Genomic DNA, 8,835 nt, shown 5'->3' with positions numbered 1-8,835 from the left:
GGTTTGGGTTGCTCTTACATGGGCTTCATCAGATGGTTTGTACTATTGGCCACAGTGGCTGGGAAAAAGCTGACTTCAAAGGTTGGGGCTCGCCTAGCTTTGCGATCGATCGCATCTCCATCTATGAACCCGCACAAACTCTAAGATCCTTCGGGGAGGCCCTCCTCTCGTTCCCACCTCCGTCACAAGCACAGTTGGTGGGGACGAGAGAGAGGGCCTTCTCGGTAGTGGCCCCCACTTCTGGAATGCCCTTCCAAGGGAAATAAGACAGGCCCCATCCCTCCCCTCTTTTCATAAGAGTTTGAAGACTTGGTGGTTTCAACAAATCTTCGAGAGTGACCAGTGCTAGCTCAGCCCAGACACTGTCTGGACACAACCTAGCCCCCTATATATTACCTTGGTCATGCTCCTAACAGTCCCCTGGAAAAAGCTTTTGTCGTTTTACCTATTACAGCACTGTACCCAAATGCTGGTCCCATCTTATTTCAATTTGTATCAGTATTGACCCAGCTTTTTAATTGTTCTGACCCATTCCTTTTCATGCCCTAACAAATAGACATGAAGAGCAGGCAGGATTTTTTCTTTTAAGATTTATGTGTTGTTGGGTAATTCCATGCTTACGTTGCTGTAAACTGTTATTTTTTGTGACTCTGTATGTTTTGATGTTGTTGTTTAGAAACTGCCCTGAGTCCCCAGGGCAGTCCCCAGGGAGATAGAGCGGTATATAAATAAATAAATAAATAAATAATAATAATTATTATTATAAGGTGCATCAACCCTAGGCATGGGCAAACTTGGGCCCTCCCTTCAGGTGTTTTGGACTTTCTAACAGCTGCAGGCCCCTTCCTTTCTGCTTAAGCTGCTGAGGGGGAAAAGGAAAAGGCCTGAGGCTGTTAGAAACTGTGGGAGTTGAAGTCCAAAACACCTGAAGGGAGGGCCCAAGTTGGCCCATGCCTGATCTACACTGTAGAATGAATGTCAACTGCTTTGGCTCAGGGCTATGGAACTCATGGGAGTTGTAGTTAGGCAACTACAGCCCTCTTTGACAGAGAAGGAGAAAAGTACAACCACCAGGACTCCATTCCATCGGGGCACAGCAGGCCAAGTGGTGTCACAGTACATGCATTCTACAGTGTGGATGCACTCCAAGCACTAGATTTTAATAGCTGTGTTTTGGTGCCATCTCTCCCCAATCGTCCTGCTTTTCTCACTGAGAGGGTAGACTATATGAATAGGGTGTTACATCAGGAATCTTACAAGGTCATAGATATCTTGGATAGATTTTTAAGAATCCAATTTGCTCACAATAGCACCTGTTTCTTCATTTCTTCACCACAGTACTATGAGACAGGCTGGGCTTTTTTGTGTGTGTCAGGAGCAACTTGAGAAACTGCAAGTCGCTTCTGGTGTGAGAGAATTGCCGTCTGCAAGGACATTGCCCAGGGGATGCCCGGATGTTTGATGTTTTACTATCCTGTGGGAGGCTTCTCTCGTGTCCCCACATGGGGAGCTAGGGTTGAGACAGGAGCTCACCCCACTCCCCAGATTTGAACCACCAACCAAGCCATCAGTTCTGCTGGCACAAGGGTTTAAACGATTGCGCCACCGGGGGCTCCACAGACTGCACTGAGAAAGAGCCACTGCTGTCCTGAAAGAATGGCTGGCCAGAAGTGCAAAGAAGCTGCCTCTCCAAGTGTAGCCCAAAACAATCCATTACAGCACAGAGTGGATGATGGGATGGCCTTCCATACCAAAAGGATGGTGAATTCACAGGTCAAGTGAATTGTTCTGTGCCTGTCCTCTGAAGAGGTTTCCCTTTGCCTTTCTCTGAAGCCAAGAGAATGTGTCTTGCTCAAGGTCACCTGGTGGGTTTCCCAGGCTGAGTAGACATTTGAGATGTCATGTCCCAGAATTGTAGTCGAGCCCAGTAACATGATTGCGGAACAGGATATGGAATCAAACCTAGCCTCCCCGCTATCATCATGTCTTCTACTGTTTGGGTTACCTTGTGTGTGATGTGCAGAGAAAAATCAGCGATATCAATCTCTTTTTTGAAGTAATATAGTTTAGAAAGAGGTTTCTTATATTACCGTAACCAAAAAGGATTTGTGTTCCTTTGGTTGACCTATTAAAGATACAATACAGAGTTTGAAAGGCATCCTGTGGTCAATGCTGCATTTGTATAGATTTGGCAGTAGTTCCAAGAATTAGGCAGTAGTTCTAAGTAGTACTTCTAAGAAATCTTTGGGTCAAGTGTTTTTCAAGGTTGTGACACATAGATATCCCTTATCACAGCAGGAAGCAGGCAGGCAATGATGAAAAGCACAAAGCAGTCAGTGAGATCAGCAAATGATCATGGCATGTAATAAAAGTCTTATCAATGGTGTCAGGACGACTCCCACACACACTTACATATACGTTCTTTCCTTATTTCTGCATCTGCCCACCAACTGGAGAGCTTGGCCAAGACTTCTAACACATATACTGTGTGAGTAGACTGTGTGGCAGGCTTTGGACTGAGTCATCAGTAGCTAAATCAGATTTGGATTCGGCTATATGTTGAATAATAATGTTTTAATATATTTTAATCCAATGTTGTATAATGTTGTTGTAATGTGTTTTTGTGTGTTGTCGACACTGAATTGCTGCTGTTGTAAGCTGCCCTGGGGGTTGAGAAGGACAGGGTATAAATCTATATAAATAAAAATGTAATGTTCATTTGTGGGATTAACAAAACTCAAAAATCACTGGGGGAATTGACACCAAATTTGGACACAAGACACCTAACAACCAGGTGTATGTCCTTCACTCAAAAAAAATGATTTTGTCATTTGGGAGTTATAGTTGCTGGGATTTATAGTTCACCTACAATCAAAGAGCATTCTGAACCCCAGCAATGATGGAATTGAACCAAACTTGGCACACATTTCTCCCATGACCAACAGAAAATACTGGAAGGGTTTGGTGGGCAATGTCCTTTGGTTTTGGAGTTGTAGTTCACCTACATCCAGAGATCACTCTGGACTCAAACAATGATGAATCTGGACCAAAACTCTACACAAATACTCAATATGCCCAAATGTGAACACTGGTGGAGTTTGGGGAAAATAGAATCTTGACATTTGGGAGTTGTAATTGCTGGAATTTATAGTTCACCTACAATCACAGAGCATTCTGAACCCCACTAACGATAGAATTGGGCCAAACCTTCCACACAGAACCCCCATGACCACCAGAGTGGGCCACAGCAACGCGTGAGACGGCTAGTGTTGGAATAAATAAATAGTTAATCTGCATTAAGTGTCCTTCAGCATATGACAAATGTCCAGTCACACTGCTGGCAGATAAGCCCAAGCAAATAGCAGATTATGGAGCCAATGTGGTAGAGTAGTTTAAATTTCTAACTATGACTCTAGAGGCCAGGCTTTGAATCTCCACTCAATTATGAAAACCCACTGGGTGACCTTGAGCAAGTCATACACTCCTGTGATAGGTTTGCCTTAGGGTCATCATAACTTGGAAAGAATTTGAAGGCACACAACAACAAAGATAGCAGTTTATGACTATCTGCTGTTTGGAGAAGCAAACCCATACTTGTGCTTGCTTGTTTTTTTTGTAAATGCTTCCTCTGTTTATTTTGGACTCATCTGGACATTTGTCATTTTTGACAACACAGAGGTGGGCCAGCATTTTTAAAAAGACATACCTCTTCCTAATTAGGTCTTCTGAATTAAGTTGTCTTCTATCTGAGCACTGACATCAGCAGGTGGTCACTCTGTGTCAGTAGAGAAGTGAATCCATTCTGGGTTTTAGTCTAAACTTTAAACGAGCTATCCAAGATGCTAAACCTGTTTTGGATATAGGATTCAGCACCTTGGATAGCACCTTGAAATTTTAGCCTAAAACTCAGCATAGATTCACTGATCCACTGCCTTGGAAACCTCCGAATGGTACGTTATTTGGCATGTCACCCTTTGCCATCATATCTATGCATGCAGACTGGTCTATGGCAGGATGAAAAGGGATGTCCCATTGAATCCCATGGGGAAGGTCCTCTCTATTTTATTATAACTTTGCAGAAACTCTTTTGAAGGTGTGGGAGAGAGGAAGGGGAGGAGGCAAGGATTTTGATTATAACAGTTTAAAGCCACCTATGATCAATACATTTTTGAACATACAAAATTGTCAGTTTTTCCAAGGAGTAGAGCTGTACTTCCATGTTTCCTTTACTAGTGAGAGTGAGGAGAAGTTTCCTTGCATAGGCATCAGGACTAAGTAGAGCAGTGGTTCTCCACCTGTGGGTCCCCAGGTGTTTTGACCTACAACTCCCAGAAATCCCAGCCAGTTTACCAACTGTTAGGATTTCTGGGAGTTGAAGGCCAAAACATCTGGGGACCCACAGGTTGAGAACCACTGGATTAGAGGACTCACTAGACTTGCCACAGAACTCGTTGGATGCAACTTACAGCCTTCTTGAGGTCACTTCAAACAGGCTAGGTTGATACATAGTTGTATGGTGCTCCTTGCTCACACACTAAGTAAGTAAGCAAGAAAGAACATCTCTAGTTTATATCTCACTAGTCCTTAGTGAGAATATCTAAAGCAATGGTTCCCAACCTTTTTTTGACCAGGGACCACTCTCCAACATTAGCACCAAAAGGGTTACAAACCAGTTTTTGATCAAATTTAGATTCAGCTTGGTTATTTGGGGTGCTGTTTCAGAAAATTGCATTGGATAGGGCACATCAGCTCTAGTTTCCGATACAGAACATATGCCACCGAATAGTCGCCATCTGCTCGCCCATAGAAACCCATATTTAATAATCTAGAGCTGATGTGGTAGTAACAATCTTTCGTGGGTAGTCAGCCTCTCCCTTCCCAACTCCCTGTTGCCTCAGCACTATAAGAGGGTTTTGCAAGACCAGTCACTCTTATTTCCATGTGGATTCGAGGCAACGGTGTAGTAATACTGAGGCTGTGGACCATATTTTCATTCTTGTGGACCACTGGCATTCCATGGACCACAAGTTGGGAACCACTGATGTAAAGACATGAGGGACCTTGTCAAAGGTATTACTAAATAGGGTGTCCCATGATATTCTTACAAAGAAGCTAATACAAAATGGGCTCTGAAGTCAGTATGTTTCTATAAGTCTAGAAGTGTAAGTCAGCATAGAACCTGCAAAGGGCCACATAGACTGCATTTAGAGTCACATACACTGCATTAAAATAAAATAAAATGCCAGCTGCTGAGGACCCAACCCTTTTACCGATTGGCTGCTCTAGTCCTATTATTGTCTAACAATTTTTCCCCCCTCCCTAAAAATAAACTTGATACAAGGAAATTATGAACGTATATATTTCATTACTCCATACAAATCCAAAATAGATCAAGTCTCCAATAGCCCAGCCAGATCCAGGCATTCTGGAGGAGATTAATAAATAATTCACTAATATTAATATCAGGATGCTCTGCGGGAGGTAGAAAGGAGTTTCGGTCCCCACTTTAGAACTGTGCGTGCCTGGGTTCCTTGGAAGTATACTTTATGGTGTGCACATGGTTATAAACTAGTTGGGACTCATGCATATATATTTTATATTAAAAGTAATTAAGATGTGCTGAAATGGATAAGTGCAGAAACAGGCCAGTGCATCTAGGGAAATCTTAAAATGTTATATTATATATCGATATGTGCTTGTGAAACTCTTCCCATATCTAGCTGTGAGGTGGGCTCACTAAAAATATCAATACAAACAGGAAAGGACTAATTATGTCAACAAAGGAGTCCTAATCAAACAAGCTTTTGAGAATGCCTAGTCCCTAGCTGTTCTGCGCAGTAGTTACGCAGCCTTGCACTTCATCCCATGCCCTCTTTTCATTGTTACAGCTCTGCACATCCTATTGTTTACAGCCTGGCCATGTATACAGCAGCTTACTACCATTGGTTGATGAGCAAAGTTTTATTGAGCTTTAGTTGTTATTTTATATGCCTATGTGCTTTACTCTATTGTATTTTATATATTATAAGCTTTAAATCTCAAATTCCATAAGATCATAATGAAATTCCATAAAGAAGTCACACATTTTAGGACAAGTTGTTGTGATCACAAATTGCTAATTCATAGTAAGGTTATTTGCAGATGATATCTTTTTTAAAGCAAATGATCTGTGTTTTTTGGCACAACTGTTGTAACTTTTCCCCCTCACAGGAATTCCCAGGATCCTGAGAGATGTAATAATAAAACTTTATTTGTATTCTGCCCTATCTCCCCAAGGGGACTCACAAATGCTCTCCAAATACAACTTTTCCAAGCTCTATTCATGGTTGATCATTCTGGCCTGAAAAACAGAAAAGAGTGGCTGGCCCAAGGTCACCCATTAACTGAGTGGAGATTTGAACAGTTGTCTGAGATGCAAATCGAATTTTGCAACCACTAGAACAAAGCAGCTCTTATTCCACTATATTACGGAAAAAGAAGACTGCACATTATTTGCCACAGGGTAATTGTGATAGTGATGTCTCTGATTAAGTCAATACATTGTTATTGAAACACATCTGCTTTTTCAGCAGGAGGATTTAAAGATTGGAAGCTGAAAGGGTGTGCCTTGCCCAAGGATACCCAGCGGATGCTAAGCAGTAATATGAACCCTGGTCTCATGGAGACTTAGTTCAGCACTCAGACCAGACCATCACACTGACTCTTGTACTTAATCATGTTTGTGTAAATGCGCGTCCAAGTTGCCTGTCGACTTATGGCGTCCCCATGAATTTCACAAGGCCACAGGACTACAAATCCAATAATGTACCTGGAATATCTGAAAGCATACGTGCACATGTTCACTGCAAACAATAGCAGCAGCAATAACAACACGAAAAACAGCCAATAAACAACTTTTGTACATTATGGACCACAGACTGAAGTTAACAAATGTCTTTTGAGTGCCAGATGACTATGTCCTTGATAATGAGTCTAAACATTTCAGGCCACTTTGCAACATCTCTGACTGCCTGAGTGCCTTCGGATATGGCTCCAGAGACTCTGGGACACAGCCAGGACTGCCATCCATAGCAAATTGCTGGTAAGTGCTGCCAATAAGGGATAATTAACAATCACAGTATCTTAAAAATTAACTTGAAAGAGCCTGATGGGGTACTGAAGTGCCTCGTGAAGTTAATCCAGCTAACTCAAGGCCTGATCTGGACCCAAAACATATCCCACTGTGGCTAATTGGAATGGTCTGTGCCTCTTTGCCTAGTCTTCTGAAGTGGCGCAGACAGGATTTTCAAACTTATGTCGAATTGCCCTTGCCTACACAGAGTTTGTAAATGATAATTCTGTAGTTCATGAAAATACAATCACATGGATAGAATAGCATGAGTGAAACAGTAAAAAATGTTGTATTCTGTTTTGGGGTTATGGTTAAATAGAGTAGGGACAGGGAAATTGGGAAGAGAAGGAGATGTTGTATAACTGATATGGTGAACATGGGTGCAATGTTCCTTGGGGACTTTTGATATGATGAAATGATCATCACTTTTGGCCTAAATTTTAGTGCTATGTCCAGGAATTTTTTCGCCAATGCAGGGGATGAAGCAATGCAATCAGATGGTGAATCATTCTGGATAAACTGAAAGCCTGATTTCAAATACACCACAATCTACTCAGAATCAGCTAGTTTTACTACATGAAAAGGATTGTTAGTATCTTCTTCAGTTATGTTAAGAAGAAACAGAGGAAAATAATGCCTAAGGTCCTGCAATGCAGAAACATAGCATAACAGTTCTACACTCTTTTAACTATAGAGATTCCACGGCCATTTAGTGACTGGTGGAAAGCAGGGGGCATTGGAGAAGAAGATAGTTATGTCTCTAGAGCCAAGTGGTTCTCAACCTGTGGGTCTCCAGGTGTTTTGGCCCACAACCCCTAGTAATCCCAGCCAGTTTATCAGCTGTTAGGATTTCTGAGAGTTGAAGGCCAAAACGTCTGGGGACCTACGGGTTGGGAACCACTTCTATAGCCAAACACAGGATGATAACATCTGTGAGACCATACTGTTCTGGAACAGTTGTTCCAGGAGCTCCAGATTTATTTGCTGTGTTTAAATGTTTGTGTGCAATCCCATGCTTGGGATTTTGCAGCAGGGGGTTTCCTGTTATAATTTGCATTTATAGGGTAAGCCACCTGCCAGTTATAGTTAGGTTCCCTGATCCCGCCCCTTGTTGAGTTTTGGAGGGAAAAAAGCCATTTTGAGTTAGTTCTCACAGAGAAGCCTTTCACACAGGACATAGAACGAAGTGGCTCCTGTAGAAAAGCTTCGTCTTTTACAGCTTGGCCGGGGTTATACAGCCCTGCGTCTTGGCCAGGAGACATACAGCCACAGCTTGGCTGAGGGACTCCAGCCGGCCATCACAGCAACCTGAACTCCTTCTTTTTCCCTGGAGGTCTACAAAGCTCTGTTGAGGCAAGGGTCACTCGCGGAAGCCAGACGCAGTTGGTACCGGGTGCAGGGGCTCCACGTCAACAGAGGCAAGTACAGACTGCCCAGATTAGAAGCTAGGATTTCCCCATCAGTTAGTTACAGTTAAGAAGACAGTGCCTGTTCCTAGTGGACCAGATTGAAAGAGCCTATAGACTTAAGAAAACCGTTAAAGTACCTGTTTGTTCCTTAATAAAAGAATTTTGTTGGACTTATTTTAAGTATTCTAAAGACTCTGTTTGGGGGAATCTAAGGGCCTTTATTCTGAGGCAGCCCCGGCGTCCCGTTGGGCACAGAGAATTTATGTCCTGTGTACGGTCTAATGTACAGGCCCAGCGTGCGACAGCACACATACC

Source organism: Anolis sagrei, chromosome 2 (assembly GCF_037176765.1).
Source record: "Anolis sagrei isolate rAnoSag1 chromosome 2, rAnoSag1.mat, whole genome shotgun sequence".
NCBI lineage: Eukaryota > Metazoa > Chordata > Lepidosauria > Squamata > Dactyloidae > Anolis > Anolis sagrei.
This window is presented reverse-complemented; position numbering follows the sequence as displayed.